Consider the following 20545-nt stretch of genomic DNA (forward strand, 5'->3'; position numbering starts at 1 on the left):
CCCTGAGCCTCTGGCTCTGTTTGTGTCTGGGCCTGGTCCAGCTCCTTGGCCAGCCACTTCTTCCTCCCACCTGCATACGCATCAGCTATTTAGTGTGATCCCGTGGCCACAGGAGGCTCAGGTGTCTTGCCAGGCCTGAGAGTCATTGTGTGTGCGCCAGCCATGTTGCTAGGCAACCAGCAATGACTTCTCCACCAGGCGACACAGAGAGAGGCATATGGGCTGGGCTCCTTCTGCCAGCGGATGATGAAATCAAGACATTCCAGTCACCCGAGATGAACTCAGGAGGTTTCCGTGCTGTCCAGAGACGAGCCACACTCTTTGCTAAGACAAGGGTCCACTCCGTTTGTCCCCATGGATACTAGAAAGCTGATGCTTTCACAGGTGGGGCCGGGCCTGGTTGGTGGACATCTAAATGTTTCACTTCTTGAGTGAGGAATTGGCAAGAGTGGCAAAATGTTAAGTATTTACTCTCCTCTATCTGCAATTTCATGGCTGAGAACTAATCTTGAGCTGTATTTGGGTGCATAGGATACTGGCTACACCGGAGGGGATGGGGGATGCAGTGGTTAAAGAGGTTGACCTACTGGCTGTGGATCTTAGCTCTGCCACTTGCAAGTGGTGCGAGCTCCAGCAAATCACAGCACTTCCTTGAGTCAGTCCCTTCATCTGAGAAATGGGGCTATTAAAGCGCCTACCTCGTGTGGCGGGCAGGAGACGACGGGAGGAGGAAAGAAGCCGCACGTGGCAGCACTCTTTTGATGGGAGGCATTTTTCCCTCTGTTGGGACTGTTTAAGCATGTTTAGTTTTCCAAGAGATCCAGCAGGGTTTTCAAAGGATGATTCAATCCCTCTGGGCTAATATCGAGCAATTAAAGATTAATCACTTACAGGAAATATCCAGCATCCCTGGCATTCATGTTTGTGTTAAAGCCAGTGTTTAAATTATACCTACTATATCCTTGAAGATTGATTGATTGATTGAATAGAAAGGCAGTGTACACTGGTTCACTCCCCAAATGACACACAATGGTCCAAGCTAGGCCAGCCCAAAGCCAGGAGCCAGGACTCCATCCTGGTCTCCTTCATGGGTGCAGGGGTCCAAGCACTTGGACCATCTTCCACTGCCTTCCCAGATGCATTAGCAGGGAGCTGCATCAAGAACAGAGTAGCCAGGACTTGAACTGATGCCCCAGTATGGGATGCCCATGTCTCAGGCACCAGCTTAACCTGCTGAACAACAATGCTGACCCTCAAACTTCTTTTTAAAATATAATAATAGGGGCTGGTACTGTGGTGCATCGGGTTAAGCCGCTGCCCGCATCACCAGCATCCCAAAGAGGCGCCAATTCAAGTTCCAGCTGTTCCACTTCCCATCCAGCTCCCTGCTAATGTGCCTGGGGAAGCAGCGGAGAATGGCCCAAGTGCTTGGGCCCCTGTACCCACGTGAGAGACCCGGAAGAATCTCCTGGCTCCTGGCTTCGGGTCAGCCCAGCTCCAGCTGCTGCAGCCATTTGGGGAGTGAACCAGCAGATGGAAGATCTCTCTGTCTCTACCTCTCTCTGTCTGTAACTGCTTCTCAAATAAATAAATAAATCTTTAAATATACACATAATAATATATTAATATTATTTAAATATAAATATATTTATAATATATATATATAAAAAAATAAGGGACCAGCACTGTGGTGCAGTGGGTTAAGGCATCCCAATTTGAATCCTGATGGTTCCACTTCTGATCCATCTCCCTATTAATACATCTGGGAAGGTAGCAGATGACCCAAGGACTTGGGTCCCTTCTACCCATGTTGGAGACCAGAGTGGAATTCTAGGCTCCTGGCTTCAGCCTAGATTTCTGGGGAGTGAACCAGTGGATGGAAGATATTTCTCTCTCTCTCCCTCTCTCTCTCTCTCTCTCTCTCCCTCTCTCTCTCTCTCTCTCTTTCAAATCAATCAATCAATCTTTTTAAGGTAGGAATTAACTAGATTTTTAAAACAATTTATTGGGTTTTTTGTTGTTTTGGGTTTTTTGTTGTTGTTGTTTTGTTTTGTTTTGACAGGCAGAGTGGACAGTGAGAGAGAGAGAGAGACAGAGAGAAAGGTCTTCCTTTTCCATTGGTTCACCCCCCAATGGCTGCTGCGGCCGGTGCGCTGTGGCTGGCACAGAGTACTGATCTGAAGCCAGTAGCCAGGTGCTTCTCCTGGTCTCCCATGCGGGTGCAGGGCCCAAGGACTTGTGCCATCCTCCACTGCACTCCCGGGCCACAACAGAGAGCTGGACTGGAAGAGGGGCAACCGGGACAGAATCCGGCGCCCCAACTGGGACTAGAACCCGGTGTGCTGGCGCCGCAGGCGGAGGATTAGCCTATTGAGCCACGGTGCCGGCCTATTTTGTTTTTTTTTAAAGGCAGAGCCAGAGAGAGAGAGAGAGAGAGAGGTCTTCCAGCTGGTTCACTCCCCAGATGACCACAATGGCCAGGCCAAAGCCAGGAGCCTCATCTGGGCATCTGAGTATCACACATGGCGGGCAGAGACCCGAACATTTGAATGATCTTCTGCTACTTTTCCCAGGCCATTAGCAGGGAGCTGGATCAGAAGTGGAACAGCCAGGACTCAAACCAGCATCCATGTGGGATGCAGGCATCACAGGCGGTGACTTTTACACACTATGCCACAATGCTGGCTCCAATACATCTTTACAAAGTAATAATGCTATATGCCTACATGTACTTATGTTTGTGTAGAGAATATTTCTGGAAAGATCAGCAATGATAACCAGGGTTAGAGAGGCAGTTTTTATTTTTTGTGGTGTTTGCATATTTTTTTACCAACCTCATATGCAATTTTTTGTTTACCCAGGGAAATTTGTGTTTGGAAGAAAAAGCCAGGCTCAGTTCAGTGGTTTATTTCAGGGTTGGATCTCTATGATTTATCTTGTTGACAAAGTTACCACCTGTGGTGACAGGACCCAGGCTGGGCAGCCTATCTCACCAGTGCCCAGCTGTATGGCCTGAGGTGAGCTCCATCCCCTCTCTGGGCCTGATTCTTTCCTCAGATGGGCAGAGCAGCTTCTGGAGGGTCTGTGGAGGCTTGACTGAGACTATATTTGTAACATGCCAAGGACAGGCCTGTCCTACGTGAGCAGGAGTGGTTGTCATGTAACATGCTAAGAACAGGGCCTGTCATACATGAACAGGAGCTATTACCATGTAATGTGCCAAGGACAGGCCTGTCCTACGTGAGCAGGAATTGTTGTCATGTAACATGCTAAGAACAGGGCCTGTCATACATGAACAGGAGCTATTACTATGTAATGTGCGGAGCACAGGCCTGTCCTATGTGAGCAGGGGTTGTCATGTAACATGCTAAGAACAGGGCCTGTCATACATGAACAGGAGCTATTACTATGTAATGTGCTGAGCACAGGCCTGTCCTACGTGGGCAGGGGTTGTCATGTAACATGCTAAGAACAGGGCCTGTCATACATGAACAGGAGCTATTACCATGTAATGTGCGGAGCACAGGCCTGTCCTATGTGAGCAGGGGTCGTTATTGCACATGGTGGCTGATTTCTAGCCATCAATCCCAGCAGCAAATCAAGATATCCCCTATTGTCATTTATGCAAATTAAGAAGACAACACCTAGGAAAGAAATCATCTTTCCTGTCTCTTCTCTGTCTGTCTCGTTCGTTCATCCTTAAAATACCCCATTACCAAAGGCCCTTAAGGTTTGTGTTGATAAATTAACAATAAACACATTAAAAATCAGTGAAATGCCAGGCTGGCTATTGTCTAAAATTCCTCCTTTTAGTCCAACGAACAGTTTAAGAAATGCCAGTGGGGGAAGCAATTTAAACGTGCGATGACAGAATTATCAACGCTGTTGATTGGGGAGAGGCAGGCACTGCCGCTGGGTATGGCTACGTCCCCCGTGGGCCCACGCCCTCGCTGCCTCCCCCAGCCTTCCTGCCCCTTCCTCCACTCCCCACCACATCCCCATCCCCCAAGGGCCCTCTGTGAGACACCCACACCCCCTCTGGGCTCCCCACACGCCTACCCACACCATTCCCCAAACCTGTGCACTATCCTAACCCTAACCTAGGAAACAAAGGGAGAGTATGTTAGAGTAACACGTGATGTATTACAGAACTGTGCCTAGACATGAGTTACACATGTTGTGTATGTGGGCCCATCTACATGTGTGTGCACACATCACATATGTATGCACAAGAAGGCACTTCAAAACATCTGTGGAAAATGGAATTTAAACCTAAATTTAGGGAGCAGGACTTTGGCACAGTGGCGAAGTCTTGGCTTGGGACGTGCAGATCCCATATCGAAGTGCTTGGTTCAAGTCCAAGCTATCGCTTCCTATCCAACTTCCTGCTATTGCGCTCTCTGGGAGGCAGCAGAATGTGGCTTGAGTTCTTGGGTTCCTGCCACCCTTGTGGGAGGTCTGGATTGCATTCTGGGTTCCTGGCTTTGGCCTGACCCAATGGATGGAAGATCTCACTCTGCCTGTATATCTGTTTCTCTCTGTGTGTGTCTCTGCCTTTCAGATAAAATGAAAACAAATAAATAAAAATTTATTTTAAAAATATTAGCTTATTTGAAAAGATAAGATGATTTTGGTGCAAAAAATTTTAAATCAATGCATAGTTGTTTTTTAATGATATTCATCTTCCATGAACTTTCTGAAGATCCCTCATATGCACAGATTTCAATTTTTTTCCACCAAAAATAAATTTATATTTTAATTCCATTTCTATGAACTTTTTAAAAATTTATTTATTTATGTGAAAGGCAGAGTTACAGAGAGATCTTCCATCTTCTGGTTTACTCCTCAAATGGCCACAACAGCCAGGGCTGGGCCAGACCAAAGCTGGGAGCCTGGAATTCCATCTGGGTCTCTCACATGCGTGGCAGGGGCCCAAGCACATGGGCCATCTTCCACTGCCTTCCCAGACCATTAGCAGGGAGCTTGATCAGAAGTGGAGCAGCCAGGACTCAAACCATTGCTCATATGGAATTCTGGCACTGCAGGTGGCAGCTTAACCCACTACACCACAACACCAGCCCTGACTTGTTAAATAATTTTTTTTTTAATTTACTTGAGAGGCAGGGAAAGAGAAGGAAAGAGAGAGAGAGCTCCTGTCTGCTAATTCACTCCTCAAATGCCCACAACAGCTGGGGCTGGGCTGGGCTGAAGCCAGGAGCCAGGAACTCAATCCATGTCTCCCATGCGAGTAGCAGGAACCAAACTAACTATCTGAGCCATCACCCCTGCCTTCCAAGGTCTACATTGGCTGGAAGCTAGAGACAGGAGCTGGAGCTGAGGATCGAACCCAAGTACTGTGTTGTGGTATATGGGTGTCTTAACTGGTGTCTTAGCCTTTATCAAGCAGCCACCCAGACATGAGCTTTCTGAAATCTCCTCTTACATGTATCTGTGCACACATGTGCATGTTGTAAATGTGTGCACCTGCAAGTTTATGGATACACACCTTCAGGTCCCACAGTATTAGGAGACATAGGAGTAAGTCTGAATTCAAGAGAAGTAGGGCAATATTTTTATATATAATCTTTATATATTTATAATATTTATATCATATTGGCATTTTGAAATAAGGGCTTTCCAATGACACACACGTGTGTGTGTGGGCAGATAGACACTGTCATGAATCATATCTGCCATGGCCATGACACCAGTGAAGGGTTTCAGCGAGGGTCTGACACTGGCAGATTTGCAAGGAGGAGGGTTGCCTTTGTGCCCACGTGAGAGGCAGGTGGGCAGAGACGAGAGTGGAGGCAGGGAGGTCGCCGGAGTCCACTGCCCTTGTTGGCAGTTCAGGGTGAGGACAGGACTCAGGCTCTCCGTGGGAAGAATAAGGGCTGTGAGGGTGCTTTGCACATGAGTTGCAGGTCTCAGTGGCCATCTGCATCATGGTGGGAAGTGGAGCCTTGGAGATCCAAACATGGAAACACGTGCTTCCTTGACAATCCCATCGACACCAGAAATGGTAGTGACAGCCACAGAATCTGCCATCTGGCTGAGTCTTTGGACATAGTTAACTGTTCTCCCTTGTAAGTCTCCCCACTGGACTGTGAACCGGGTCTTTGTCCTGTTCACCTCAGTGGCCTCAGCATACTAGGGCCCCTGGACCAACCACTAACCACTCCTCCACCTGTTTACGGAGATACAGCTTCGGGGAACACAGCTGCACCCAGGTCACATGGCATGACACCATTGAGTACGTGCAACATAGACCCCTGTGGCTTGAGAATTCCAAAACGTTTACTATCTGGCCCTTGAAGAAAATGTTTGCGGGCCCCCGTGACCCAGCATCATGGTTGGAACGTTGGAGACATCTTGAGTAACTCCATTGTCTGTGCTCCATGGAGAACACAGACGCCCGGTAGGTGTAACAGGTTGTTGGAATCACCCAGGTAGGACATCCACGCCTCGTAGAGAAACGATACGTTGATTCCATTTTGGCTGGCACCATCCCCAGTTGTGAAACTTCCTTTTCCCTGAGTCACGCCATCTCTCAATTGGTTCAATCCTTTGGAGAATTCTGAACAAGGATGAACTCAAGGCAACCCTTGGATCAGAATCATGGAATATGTTTTCTCAACCTTGGCACTGTGGAATCTGGGGCAAGAGGATTCTCTCGCGGGGCCATCCTTTGCCTTGTTGGATGTCCAGCGGCCTCCCCGGCCTCTCCCACTAGACTGAAGTCACTCCCCCTTGTCCTCTAGGACAGATGTTTCCCAGGAAGCCATACCCCCTCTCAGCTAAGAGCCAGGGCTCTAGGTGGGAGAACTTGCAGCTAAGAACTAAGCACCAGGTATCCACTTGTCCCTGCGGATGCTCCCCGGACTTCCTGAGACTACATGGTGGGGATCCACACAGCCTCGCTCCAAAACCCAGGCTGGCAGGAATTCTTGATGGCTAACCTACGTCCCTGATGCTGTATTTACCCCTCTCTTTTCTTGTTTGCACATCAATGAGAAGTAAATTTTCTTTAAAAAGTACAGAAGAGCCTGCGTGTACAGGGTTGCCATGCTAACCCTGCTCCTGTAACAGTCTGTGCAGGGAAAACCAGGAGAGGCACACACAGAGCAACAGTACTTGCAGGCAGCTCCTCTGTTGGCACTGCTTTGGATGTGTGCACACATGTGTCTGTGCGTACAGCAACGAGGAGACACGAGCGGGTCTTTGACCTCAGAGAGTTTCGTTCTGATGAGAGGAGCCAGTGAGAAGACCGACACGCAAGGTGGGGGCAGTTGGTGACGAGTGTGTGATGCCCTGAGAGTGGCAGGGGCCCCTTGGCTGGGATGGTGAGGAGAGGCCTCCACAGTGGGGACAGGTTAGCCCGACGAGACCTGAGACCCTCATGTGGATTTCCTAAGTGGGGGAGGCAGTGCCAAAAGCGAGACTCCCAAGCTCTTGAGATTTGCCGGAACCTGAGGTCCGCTCCTCCCCAGTCCCCAGCCTGGTCCCCCAGGCACCAACAGCAAGGCAGGCGCCTAGAAGGGGGTGCGCATGGCTAGGATGATGCTTGGGTGGGCAAGGCCCTTCTGCCCAAATCCAATAAGGCCAAAGAATACACATCTGGGCCTACCCCCTTCTGGTCCAGCTTCCTCCATCAGCGCCTTTCTTTCTCCCAGAGGGTGAGCCATTGCCCAGGGAGGCACATCTTGCTGGGGAAGAATGGCTTGAGAAAAAGCCAGATGCATTGGGAGCTGTAACTGGTTGTTGGAGCCAGGAGAGAACATTTGGTTAACTCAGGGCTTTAAGCAGCTTTGTGGACCAGGATGTTTTGCTCTCCTTGTGACCCAACCTACTCACCATACTGTCCCTGACACACAGCGGGCAGAAGGGGGAGCAGTGCCTGGGTGGGCTCTAGGGTCCTGGGGACACAAGCTCAGATCCAGGCTGCCTTTACTAATTACCAGACTCTGGGGAAGCCACTTAAACTCTTCAGACCTTCGTTCATTTCTTCACCTGCAAACTGCAAGGACCTGCTGGGGAGGGTTGCTATGGAGATGAGAGGTGAGGTGCTAACCGCAACAGTGATAACATTCACCGTGCACTGAGTTTCCACTGTGTGTTAGACACTGTGCTACACTGTTTGCATCAATATTGCACCTCCACAACACCCCCCAGTGCAGGATCCATTATCGCTATCCCCATTTTACAGGTGAGAAAAGAGAGGCAGAGCAGTGTAACCAGTGGGCCTAAGTTCACCCACTTTATAAAGAAAGCTAACACCTGAATGCAAGTTTGTTAGACCCCAGAACCTGGGTTCTTTGTTTTTTTTTTTGTTTGTTTGGTTGGTTGGTTGTTTTGTTTTTTTTTTTTTGTTTGTTTGTTTTTGTTTTTTTTTTTTTTGACAGGCAGAGTGGATAGTGAGAGAGAGAGAGACGGAGAGAAAGGTCTTCCTTTGCAGTTGGTTCACCCTCCAATGGCTGCTGCGGCCGGCGCATCTCGCTGATCCGAAGCCAGGAGCCAGGTACTTCTCCTGGTCTCCCATGCGGGTGCAGGGCCCAAGGACTTGGGCCATCCTCCACTGCCTTCCCGGGCCATAGCAGAGAGCTGGCCTGGAAGAGGGGCAACCGGGATAGAATCCGGCACCCCAACCGGGACTAGAACCCGGTGTGCCGGCGCCGCAAGGCAGAGGATTAGCCTGTTAAGCCACGGCGCCGGCCTTGTTTTTCATTTTTATTCATTTATTTTCAGTTTACTTGAAAGACACAGAATCAGAGAGAAATTGGCCGGCAGCACGGCTCACTTGGGTAATCCTCCGCCTGTGGCACCGGCACCCCAGGTTCTAGTCCCAGTTGGGGCGCCAGATTCTGTCCCTGTTGCTCCTCTTCCAGGCCAGCTCTCTGCTGTGGCCTGGGAGTGCAGTGGAGGATGGCCCAAGTGCTTGGGCCCTGCACCCCATGGGAGACCAGGAGGAAGCACCTGGCTCCTGGCTTCGGATTGGCGTGACACGCCGGCCATAGCAGCCATTTGGGAGGGGGTGAACCAACGGAAAGGAAGACCTTTCTCTCTGTCTCTCTCTCTCACTGTCCTCTCTGCCTGTCAAAAAAAAAAAAAAAAAAATCAGAGAGAAATCTATCTCCCGGTTACTCCCTAAAAGCCTATAACAGCCAGGACTGGGCCAGGCCAAACTCAGGAGCCTGAGACTCAGTCAGTCTGGGTCTCCATCGTGGGTGGCAGGGACTCAGGTTCTTGAGCCATCACCTGCTGCCTCCCAGGTGTGCATCAGGGGAAGCTGGATAGGAAGTGAAGAGCTGGAACTGGAATCTGCACAATCCGCTAGGATGCTGGAATCCCAAGCAGGGTCTCCACTGCTATGCTGCATGCCCACCCCGATCCCAGGTTCTTAACCTCAAGCTCCCTCTGCGGTAGGAAGTCCAGAAAAAATAGTAATCACAGGCTCGTGGTTATCATCGGAGGGAGAAGCCAAGTGCAATAATCGGCACAATCCTCCCTCGCTCGCAAAGCAGCAGGCAGTGTGAGGGACCTGCCGCTGCCTTGTTGGGCTGAGTGGCGTGTCACTGGGCTGTGTGACCCTCGTTGCCTGTGGCACGCACACTGCCCCTGGCCTGGGCGACACCGAGGTGCCCGGCTCCTCACGTGTCCCTCTGAGCCGTCAGGCTAATGATGAGATCACACAGTGATCGTCCGTTCCCGTGGCCTCTCTGCTCCTATCCTGCATAGAGCAGAAATTCATAAATGGATTCAAACACTTTTTTTTTTTAATTTTTTATTTGAAAGTCGGAGTTATACAGAGAGAAGGAGAGGCAGAGAGAAAGAGAGAGAGATGTCTCCCGTCCACTGGTTCACTCCCCAACTGGCCACAATGGCCAGAGCTGCGCTGATCTGAAGCCAGGAGCTGGGAGCTCCTTCCAGGTCTCCGCCATGCGTGCAGGGGCCCAAGGACTTGGGCCATCCTCTACTGCTTTTCCAGGCCGTAATAGAGAGCTGGATTGGAAATGGAGCAGCTGGGACTCAAACCAGCGCCCACGTGGGATGCCAGCACTGCAGGCAGTGGCTTTATCTGCTACGACACAGTGCTGGCCCCTTCATCCACTCTTCAATTAACATTTATGACATGTCTGCCCAGTTCCAGGCACCATTCTCCATGGGAGTGCAAGAGACAGACGGAGATCCTGCAGTCCTGGAGCCCACTCGCTGGATGGGGAGAAAGTCCAGGAAGTAAAAGATATTGTCTGTTCAGGGCTCAGAGATCAGGCGTCTGAGAGCAGGGAGGAGGTGGCCAGAGGGGAGGCTCGGTTTGATGTGGGGCGCTCGGGGAAGGCTCTCAGAGGGATGGAAAGGAGAGAACGAGTTGTGCAGGTATCTGCAAAAGAACCTCCAGGCTGAGGAAAATGGCAAAGCTGTCCATGTCCCAGAGGTCAGCGGGCCTCTTAGGGGGAAGTTTCACAATTTGCGTTCCTCAGAACACCAATCCCACAAGCAGGGGCATATGGCATCCAAAGCATTTCGTACGTCCTGCAGGCTCTGCATCTTGCCTTGGGAGTCTGTTTGACCCTTTAGCATGAGACAAAGGAAGATTCTGAGAATCCTACAGTAGCGTCTTGTTCGCCCCAGTTTTGCCCAAAAACACGCTTTTGACTTCAGGGCCATTTCGTCCCAGAACACCTGCTGGCTGCCCACAGAGCTACGTTCCCATGGGAACCACGGTGGGAAATTCTGGTGTAAACTCGGGGAGCTTTCTCTACAATGGTGTTCAGCGTTGTGACTTTGTCCCCCCACACACACACACACTGAGCCCCTCCTCACTGTCAGGCGCTGAGCTCGCCTGGACTGCGATGGGGCAGTGAATCCGACCCACGGTCTCTGCGGTAAAAGCCCGGGTGCCGGCCGGGGAAGACACAGGCGTGTGAAGGCGATGCGCCCCCCAGATTCAGGCAGCCACGGTTCTCAGTGGACAGACGGAGGAAACGAAGTTAAACAACAACACAGCTATTCCAGGGCCGTGCGCTCACCTCCTGCGACAGCTCAGCCCTCCTTCTCACCAGCACTACGAGAACGCGAACTCATTCTCGCCGCGCCCGTGTGGCTTTAAAAGAAGAAATGACGATTGCTGGGGGATAAGACAGAAGGGAAAACTTTAGCAGTTTTTACCTTCTCAACACCTTCTCCAGAGGAAGGGACCCGAAACTCTCAGAGGCACCCCCTGAAGATCCAACTTCCAGCACACCCACACCAGCACCCCAACCTTAAGCAGTCTCTGAGTTGGAATAAATCGAACAACACCAACGCACATAGCCACTCTCGCCACCTGCACAGGACACGCTTTCAAAGGCTGCAAAATGACACAGCAATCTGGAGTCCAAAGGATGGGGAGCAACGCTGGCAGGAGGGAGAGAACAAAACCTTATTTAATCACCAGTAAAATATGCTTATTTTAATCACCCCTGAATACATTTGTGTTTATTTTAAAAAAAAATTTAGGGCTCCTCTGTTTACATTCAGGGTTGCAGGTGCACCATGACCCAGGGTTGAGAGAACAGAATGCAACAGTAGCACTCCACTCACTGGGACAGTGGGCGTTTGAGTCGTCCTTTGGAGCCAGCTGCTAGGAAGCGCATTAGCACGTTCCTAGTCCCATTTTACAGATGAGAAACAGATCTAAGAACGTGGTTTACTCAAGGTCGTGCAGAAAGGCACATAGCCAGGAGGAAAACCAGCTCGTCCTTGTGAAGAAAAAGGACATACGGGGGGGGGGGGGGGGGTATTGTAGCACGGTGACTAAGTCGTTGCTTGGGACACCGGCATCCCAGATCTGAGTGCCGGGTTCAAGTCTCGGCTGCTCCACATCCTGCCCAACTTCTTGCTAATGCTCACCCTGGGAAGGCAGTGGAAGATGTTCCAAGTGCTTGGGCCCCTGCACCCACGTGGGAGATCCAGATAGAGTTCCAGGCTCCTGGATTCTGCCTGGCCCAGCCTCAGTTAGTGAAAGCATTTAGGGCTGTCTGTGGCACTCGCTTGCGCTCGCTCTCTCTCTCACTCGCTCTCTCTCACTCTTGCTCGCTCGCTCTCTCTCTCTCTCTCTCTCTCCTTGGCACTCTGCCTTACAGATTGTGCATAAATGTTTTAAAATGCATTTTGGACCTCGGTATACTTAAATCTCAGCCCTGGCACTTCGAGCCCAGGTGCGCTGTGTGGATCACAGATAGTTCAGGCCTCAGGTCCTCATTGCTGAAGGCGGCGATCGCCCTCTCTAGCCTGGGCGAGTGCCCGCCTGGCTGCAGTAGGGCCTCAGTAAACTCCTTGCCCTTTCTTTCCTTCAGTGGCCTCCAGACTTTGCCGCTATCGGTATGTTCTGGAAGGTGTTCTGAGAACTTGCGTTCATCCCCTCAATCCTCACTTCATCCACACGCGATCCTGAAAGGGGCATTGGTGACCCTCACCAGGACCTGAAAGGCAGCTGATGCCTCAAGATAGTCAAGAACCAACCCCAAATGACCAAGCCAGCAAGAGACTAACGCAGAGTGTTAGCCAGTGATGTTTGCACTGCTGGAGACATTGACGAATGCCACACCTGGAGCATGGGGACAGTGGCACAGCCAGGATCCAGCAGGTGGAGTCCAGGGACAATGCTAACCCCCCTACAGTGCACAGGACAGCAGCCACCCACCCAAAGGTCTATCCAACCCAAAAGTCATCAGTGCTAAGACTGGGAAGCCTTATTTTAAACCAGGTTCATCTGACCCTCGAGTTGATTGACCTGCGCCATTTTGCTTCCCTGAGGGTCTCTAACCCTGAGCAGCACTGGTAACCCTAGGCTGAGGCGGCTGTGCTGTGGCACAGCTGCAGGCTCTGTGGGTTCAGAAGCTTCCTGGTCCCCACGCAGTGGGTGCCGCTAGCATCTCCCCCAAATTCTGTCAATCAAACATGTCTTCAGATGCTGCCAGCTGTTTCCAGCATCTTCTCTTCTCCCCTGGGGGCCGGTCTCCCTTCCTTGAGAACTCGTGTCCCCAAGCCAAGGAAAATCCCCGCTGTGAAATGGGACTCCCAGGCTGCTCTGAAAAAGACCATGAGAGCACATGGGTGACGGGGTTTACATGGGTTTAAAAAGCAGGTGTGTTTGTTCAAACATGCACACGTTTATGTGTGTACATGCATACAATACGTATATGTAAATGCTAATACTTTGGCACATCTAGAGGGAAGAAATATTATCTCATGACATTCTGCCATGGTATTTTTTCTTTTTAATTTCTCACATCAATTTTTAGTTAGCATTTAAAATATTTGATGTGGTCTGTAGATACAATTCTAAGAGCATAATGGTACTCCCTCCACCCTCCCCTCTCTTCCTCTCACCCTCCTCCCTTCTCCCTTTCTTTCTGTCCTGTTTTGGTTTTTGAGATGACATATTTTAAATTTATATTACAGTAAAAAGGCTTAGTACTCCACCAAATAGGAAGATTAACAAGTAAAAAGAAAAAGACCCTAGTTTAGTGGGAATATAGACAATGACTATAAACAATAATTTAATGGAAAAATGACCATTTCAGGCTGGCGCCGCGGCTCACTAGGCTAATCCTCCGCCTTGCGGCGCCGGCACACCGGGTTCTAGTCCCGGTCGGGGCACCGATCCTGTCCCTGTTGCCCGTCTTCCAGGCCAGCTCTCTGCTGTGGCCAGGGAGTGCAGTGGAGGATGGCCCAAGTGCTTGGGCCCTGCACCCCATGGGAAACCAGGAGAAGCACCTGGCTCCTGCCATTGGATCAGCGCGGTGCGCCGGCCGCAGCGCGCTACCACAGCGGCCATTGGAGGGTGAACCAACGGCAAAAAAGGAAGACCTTTCTCTCTGTCTCTCTCTCTCACTGTCCACTCTGCCTGTCAAAAAAATAAAAATTAAAAAAATTTTTAAAAAAAGAAAAATGACCATTTCACTCATATATAGTAAATTTTAAAGCAATCATAGATCATTAAAACTGTAGTAGTATAACATCTTAACCACTGGTTTGACAAATGTGTAAAGCAAAGTTTTACAAAACCATATTTGCAGCAATACTGAGACACACAACATTTCTTTTTTTTAAGTTTAGCTCCCACATATAATGGAAAATATGTGGTATTTGCCTTTCTGGGACCAATTCATTCAACATGATGTCCTCTGTTGTATACATTTTGCTGAAAGTAGTAGAATTTCATTCTTTTTTAATAGCTGAAAAATAGTCCATTTTCTTTATCCGTTCATCTGATGATGGGCGTCTTGGCTGATTCCAACTTTGGCTATGGTGAACAGTGCTGCTGTCAATATGGTGGTGCAGGTATCTCTTTGATATGCTGTGTTCAAGTCTTTGGGGTATTTACCCAGTAGTGGGATTGCTGGATCATTTGGCAAATCTATTTCTAGCTTTTGAAGAAATCCCCACACCGTTTTCCACGGTGCCGTACTAACCCACATTCCCACCAACAGTGCGAGTGCCCCCCTTCCCCACATCCTCGCCAGCATTTGTCACCTCTGTGTTTTGGATTTCGGACAGATGAGATGATATCTCATTGTGGTTTTGATTCACATTTCCCTGATGGCCTGTGATGTTGAGCATTTTTTCATATAATTGTTGGGCATTTGTGTTCCTTGTTTTGAGAACTATCTATTGAAGTCCTTTGCCTATTTCTCAACTGGATCAATCGGGGTTTTTTGGTTGTTGAGTTTTTTAAGTTGCCGATATATTTGGGATATTAACCCTTTGTCGGATGGTGGTTTGCAAATCTTTTTTCCCATTCTGTTGGATGTCTCTCCACTCTGTTGATCATTTCTTTTGCTGTGAAAGAGCTTCTGAGTTTGTTATAATCTTATTTGTTTAGTTTTCCTTTGTTCCTGTGCTTTGGGGGTCTTCCAAGAAGTTGTTCCTTGCACTAATGTCTTGGAGTGTTTCCCCTACATTTTCTTCCAGCAACATCATAGTCTCATGTCCTGCATTTAGGTCTTTGATCCATCTTGTGTTAATTTTTGTATATGGTAAGCAGTATGGATCTAATTTCTTTCTTCTACATATATACCTCCAGTTTTGCCAGCACCATTTGTTGAAGAGATTACCCTTACTCCAGTGTGTAATCTGAACACTTTTGACAAAAATCAGTTGGTTGTATGTACGTGGGTTAATTTCTGGGCTCTCTATTCTGTTCCATTGATCTATGCCAGTACCAAGCTGTTTTAATCACCATAGCTTTGCAGTATGCTTTGAAGTCAGGTATTGTGATGCCTCCAACTTGATTTTTCTTGTTCAGGATGACTTTGGCTGTTCTGGGTCTTTTGTGATTCCATTTGAATTTTAAAATTACTTTTTCCAATTCTGTAAGGAATGTCATTGGTATTTTGAAAGGGACTGCATTGAATCTGTAGATTGCTTTGGATAATATAGCCATTTTGCTGATAATGATTCTTCCAGTCCATGAGCAAAGAATATCTTTCTTTCTTCCTTTCTTTTTTTTTTTTTTTTTTTTTTTTGAACAGGCAGAGTGGACAGTGAGAGAGAGCCAGGAGCCAAGTGCTTCTCCTGGTCCCCCATGCGGGTGCAGGGCCCAAGCACTTGGGCCATCCTCCACTGCCTTCCCGGGCCATAGCAGAGAGCTGGCCTGGAAGAGGGGCAACCGGGACAGAATCTGGCGCCCCAACCGGGACTAGAACCTGGTGTGCCAGCGCCACAAGGCAGAGGATTAGCCTATTGAGCCGCTGCGCCGGCCAGAATATCTTTCCGTTTAGCGTCCTTGATAATTTCTTTCAGCAATGTTTGGTAATTTTCAGTGTAGAGATACTCCACTTCTTAGGTTAAATTTATTCCTAAACATTTGACTTTGTGTGTGTGTGTCTCTGCCATGGTATTATTGAGACAACAAATTGATCCACCCCTTTACTCCCCAGTGTTGGCATCATCACCTCCAGGCACGGCAGGTTCCAGGAACTATACACCGGGAAAGAAACACAGTGCAGGGCTCCCTTTTCTGTTATTGTCCATGTTCTGGCTGGGGGCGGGGGGGGCCCCATTATTGTTCCAGAGTGAATTTGATGTTGATTAGAAATGATGCAGCGAGGAAAGGAGTCTTCGGCAGAACTGACACCATGGCTGACCTCCCAGGAGCCCTGCAAGTCTCTCTCCCCTTGTTAAAGAAACTGCTGGTCCTGAGACACCGGGCGGCAGAAGGTCCAGGGTCTGGAGGCCGGTGAGATGCCCCCTCCCCTGGAAGGACGCCCCGTCTTCTCTAGCGATCTAAAGCTTTACATGGGAAAAACACAAGGCGTCTTCCTGGTGTTCATTTATTAAGGAATTTCCCTGGCTGGGGAAGTCGAGGCACAACCACGTAGCGACGAACTTTCCATGAGGGTGTAAAACAGGGGTCAGCACATTTCCTCTGTGGAGGGCAAGATAGGAAATACGTCACATCTCGCAGGTCACCCACGCTCGGCTCCACCTGTTCGGCTACCACAGATGATCTGTACAGCAGAGGCGTGGTCACGGTCCATTAAAACTTTATTCGTGGACGCTGAGGTTTGAAATTTTACACAACTTTTACATCACAAACTATAATTTCCATCTTCTTTAGCCATTTAAAAATGTACTTCAAAAAGTTGGTGAAAAATGGAGTTAAAAGATACTTTTATTTTGGTGCAAATATTTTTGAAAACTGCACATAACTTTTTCATAATACATATTTTCCATGAACTTACCAAAGACCCCTCCTATCCATGGATTTCAAAAATTTTCTGTGCCCAAAGAAGTGTATCACTTAATTCCATTTTCCATAAACTTTTTTTTTTTTTTTTTTGACAGACAGAGTGGACAGTGAGAGAGAGAGACAGAGAGAAAGGTCTTCCTTTTGCCGTTGGTTCACCCTCCAATGGCCGCCGCAGCCAGCGCACTGCACTGATCTGATGGCAGGAGCCAGCTGCTTCTCCTGGTCTCCCATGGGGTGCAGGGCCCAAGCACTTGGGCCATCCTCCACTGCACTCCCTGGCCACAGCAGAGAGCTGGCCTGGAAGAGGGGCAACCGGGACAGGATCGGTGCCCTGACCAGGACTAGAACCCGGTGTGCCGGCACCGCAAGGTGGAAGATTAGCCTAGTGAGCCGCGGCGCCGGCCTCCATAAACTTTTTGAAGTTCCCTCAAACAAAACATTCTTAGCTCCGTACAAAAACAGATGGCAGGTTGTGTTTGTCTCATCCATCCCTCACACAGAAAATATAAAATAGGGAAACTCTACCCCCTCTAAAAACATCCAAAAATTCCCACTTTTCTGTCCTTAAGATAAAAATCACCTGGATCTTCAGTGCTCGGTTTGGTCAGCACTTCTGGAATCCATCCCCCAGCACCTGGACTTTTGGAATATTCTGTTTCCATGGCTGTTGATGAACACTGAAGGACACACGTGAAGTCACTCAGTGATGGCTTGGTTCTTCTCCTGCTAACACCACATGAAATGATGGTGTTTTCCTGTTTGCAACAGGAAGTGATCAGAGAACCGGATCATTTTAGAAAAGAAAATGTAAGGGACCAACACTGACTGCAGCCTCCCAAATGGAAGCACCAGTTCGAGTCCCGGCTGCTCCACTTCCCATCCAGCTCTCTGCTGTGGCCTGGGAAAGCAGTAGAAGATGACCCAGGGCCTTGGGCCCTGCACCTGCATGGGAGACCCGGAAGAAGCTCCTGGCTCCTGGCTTCGGGTCAGCGCAGCTCTGGCTGTTGTAGCCAATTGGGGAATGAACCTGCAGATGAAAGACCTCTCTCTCTCTCTCTCTCTCTGCCTCTCCTTCTCTCTCTGTGTAACTCTGACTTTCAAATAAATAAATAAATCTTTTTAAAAAAAGAACAGATAAAAAATGTGAAAGTATTTCAAAAAGTTTGTAGAAAAATGGAATTCAAAGATAAATTTATTTGGTGCACAAAATTTTTAATCTATGCATAGCTGTTGACATTTTTCATGAAGTGTTTGTTTGAAAACCCTTTAGATGTAAGATTTCCAAATTTGGGGCACCAAAATAAATTTGTCTCTTAATTCAGTTTTCCACAAACGTTTTTACCTTCATAGAGAAGAAGAGGACAAAAGCCTCAGGTTCTAAACTTCGCAAACGCCAAGCGCCCAGGTCCCACGTGAAATCAATTATGAAAGATCTGCCTCCAACTTCCGTGTCCCCTCCCTCAGCAGAGCCAACACCGAGGCTGAGGGCAGAGCCCTTGACTCAGGATTTCCTGGTGGGTGTCAATTCTTCATCAACCCCGCGTGGATGTTTCTCCCTCTCTTTCACGAGGCCACGATCACCATTTGCAGGCTCTGGACTCCTGGGAGAACTTTCTTCTCCCTCCCTCTCTCTGGAGAAGGTCAGTCACTTTTTCAAGGTTTAAGGGAATTTGAGAACAGATGAACGACAAAGACAAATGATGATTTTTATTTCAGCAGAAGTTTCCGTGTGTTTTCTGCCTGGACTGTGTCCTGATAATAAAGTATACTTGACATATAACTGCGTAAGTTCTTTGCTTTAAAGTTCAACGATGGATCAAAAGAGCGAACTCTCTCTTTAGAAGGAAATGTCCTGGATGGAAAAATAAAAGGAAGGTGGGGGGCGTGGATGGGGGGGGGACCTCAGCCATCCCTTTTGTCTTTTTCTCTTCTCTTTGTGGCCAGAGACAGAGCATTGAGTGACTTCTTCAGAAAAGAGATCAGTAAAATTGTCAGTTGATTACTTCTCCTTGATTAGCATTTATAAGAGCCGTGTGATACAGTATTTGCATTCCTATTTAGCCGTGATTTTTGTGGGGCACCAATGATTAAACTTGTCATGGGGCTTGATTGACGGGGTCAGATCTTCACTTTCTACTCTTTTGAAATTAAAAACAAATGTGTCAGCTCTCTTCATGGGCCGGAGCGCCGTGAAGCTCCTCTGCCTTGTCATTGCACATAGGTCAGGAATGTTTTAATTTTAGGGATGAATTTTGCTTGTCAAGTGGAGTGTGATGGCGTGTGGTTCTGGAGATGAGATGTGAAGGGTGTAGCACAAAGAAGAGGAAGAACAAAGACAAAGACACTCACATTATTAGACAGATTTAATTAGTCTGAATGGATATTACGCTAGATGAGGCAGTGAGCTGTGAAATTAACCCTTGATTACGGATTGGCGGATCACGCTCATGAAAGGAATCAAACCTTTGTGGAGAGACGCGAGGTGTGATTTCGGCTTCCCCCTAAGCTCTGGCGTTGCATGCCAGATCCCCGCCCCCACCGCCCGCCTCTGTCTGCTTATACCCCAGAGGCTGCCATGGAAAGCCTGCGAGTTCCTCGATCAGTTGTGCGAGCAGGTGTGGAGAGAGAAGGATCCCACCTAGCTTTCCCTCTCTCCAACGTCAGAGAAAGCAACCAGCCAGCGGCGGAGGGGACACGAAGCTCTCGAGCCCACGAGAGAGACTAGCAGGAGGGGGTTGAGGGAAGGTCATTTATTTGGGGCATCTGCACTGAATAGCTCCGTCACCTGCAGCAGCGGAGGGTCCCTTCCCAGGGACGCTGGACGGTGATACAGTCTCCCCAGCTTTCTGTCGCCTGCCCATGGTCTGCTCCAGTGACTCCCAAGGAGTCTAAGTATAAGAGGGAAGGGGGGCCTAGGCACCTGACCTGACACTGTGTGCAATGAGGCAAAATCGCTACTCCTAGGGACTTCCACAAGGAGCGGACAGATGAGCGTGGCAGAACCCCTGAGAAGGTCTATGGGCTTGAGATGAGGCCACCTTCCCCAAGTCCTGTGGTTACCCAGCAGCATCAGAGGATACGAACCCTGCTGGGAAAGACCTGTGTGAGCCGCACCAAAGAACGGCTCTGCTTTTAAGTGACTCAAACCGGATCATTCCCCAGCACCAATTCCAGGCTTGGGAGCAAGGCCGGGTGGGGGTGGGGAGGGGGGACAGGGAGGAGGAGCGTCTGTGAGGCCGGCCCTCGTGGAAAGCCAGCAAGTTGGGGATGGAGGAAAGGGGGCAGCAGAGCTTGCTTGGCAGTCTCCCCACAGCTTCAGCCCTCTCCTCGGTAAATGGGAAGCGTGGCTTCTTTCCCAGCTGTGCACTGAGGACAGAGTCCACACTGTGCACTTGCAGCACCTGGAAAGGCATCCGGTGTTACGGTTCTAGCTCTGTGGAAAGAACGTGGCTCCAGCTCCAAGTCCCGTGCCCACCTCCCCGGCGCTCAGTCTCCCTCTCTCCTCTCTTCCCTTGGTCTGTGAGTGGCTCCAGCGTAAGGACCTCCTGTTTAGGAAGCAATGGTTTTTCAACTGTGGTCTTGAGACTCCCCAGATCCATTGCGATCATTTTCAAACATTTTATTCCCAATCATCATTGAGAACGGAGAGTGGTCGGTGAACTCACTGGCGTTCCACTACAACTTTGTGAATGGAAAAGACAGAATGGAAATTGTAATTCTATCCATGGCACTGTTTGTGAATAACGCAGGTATCATGGGGCCAGGGCAGGGAAAATGGTGACAGTTTCTACCAGGAAATGTGAGCATCCC

General features: G+C 49.1%; 1 protein-coding gene across 2 annotated transcripts in view; it reads left to right on the forward strand.

Moving 5' to 3' along the window:
• TSHZ2 (teashirt zinc finger homeobox 2) overlaps positions 1 to 20545 on the forward strand; it is a 475063-nt gene that overhangs the window by 412424 nt on the left and 42094 nt on the right. The gene's annotated exons all lie outside the window — the stretch shown is intronic.

Source organism: Lepus europaeus, chromosome 10, assembly GCF_033115175.1.
Source record: "Lepus europaeus isolate LE1 chromosome 10, mLepTim1.pri, whole genome shotgun sequence".
NCBI classification, from domain to species: Eukaryota; Metazoa; Chordata; class Mammalia; order Lagomorpha; family Leporidae; genus Lepus; species Lepus europaeus.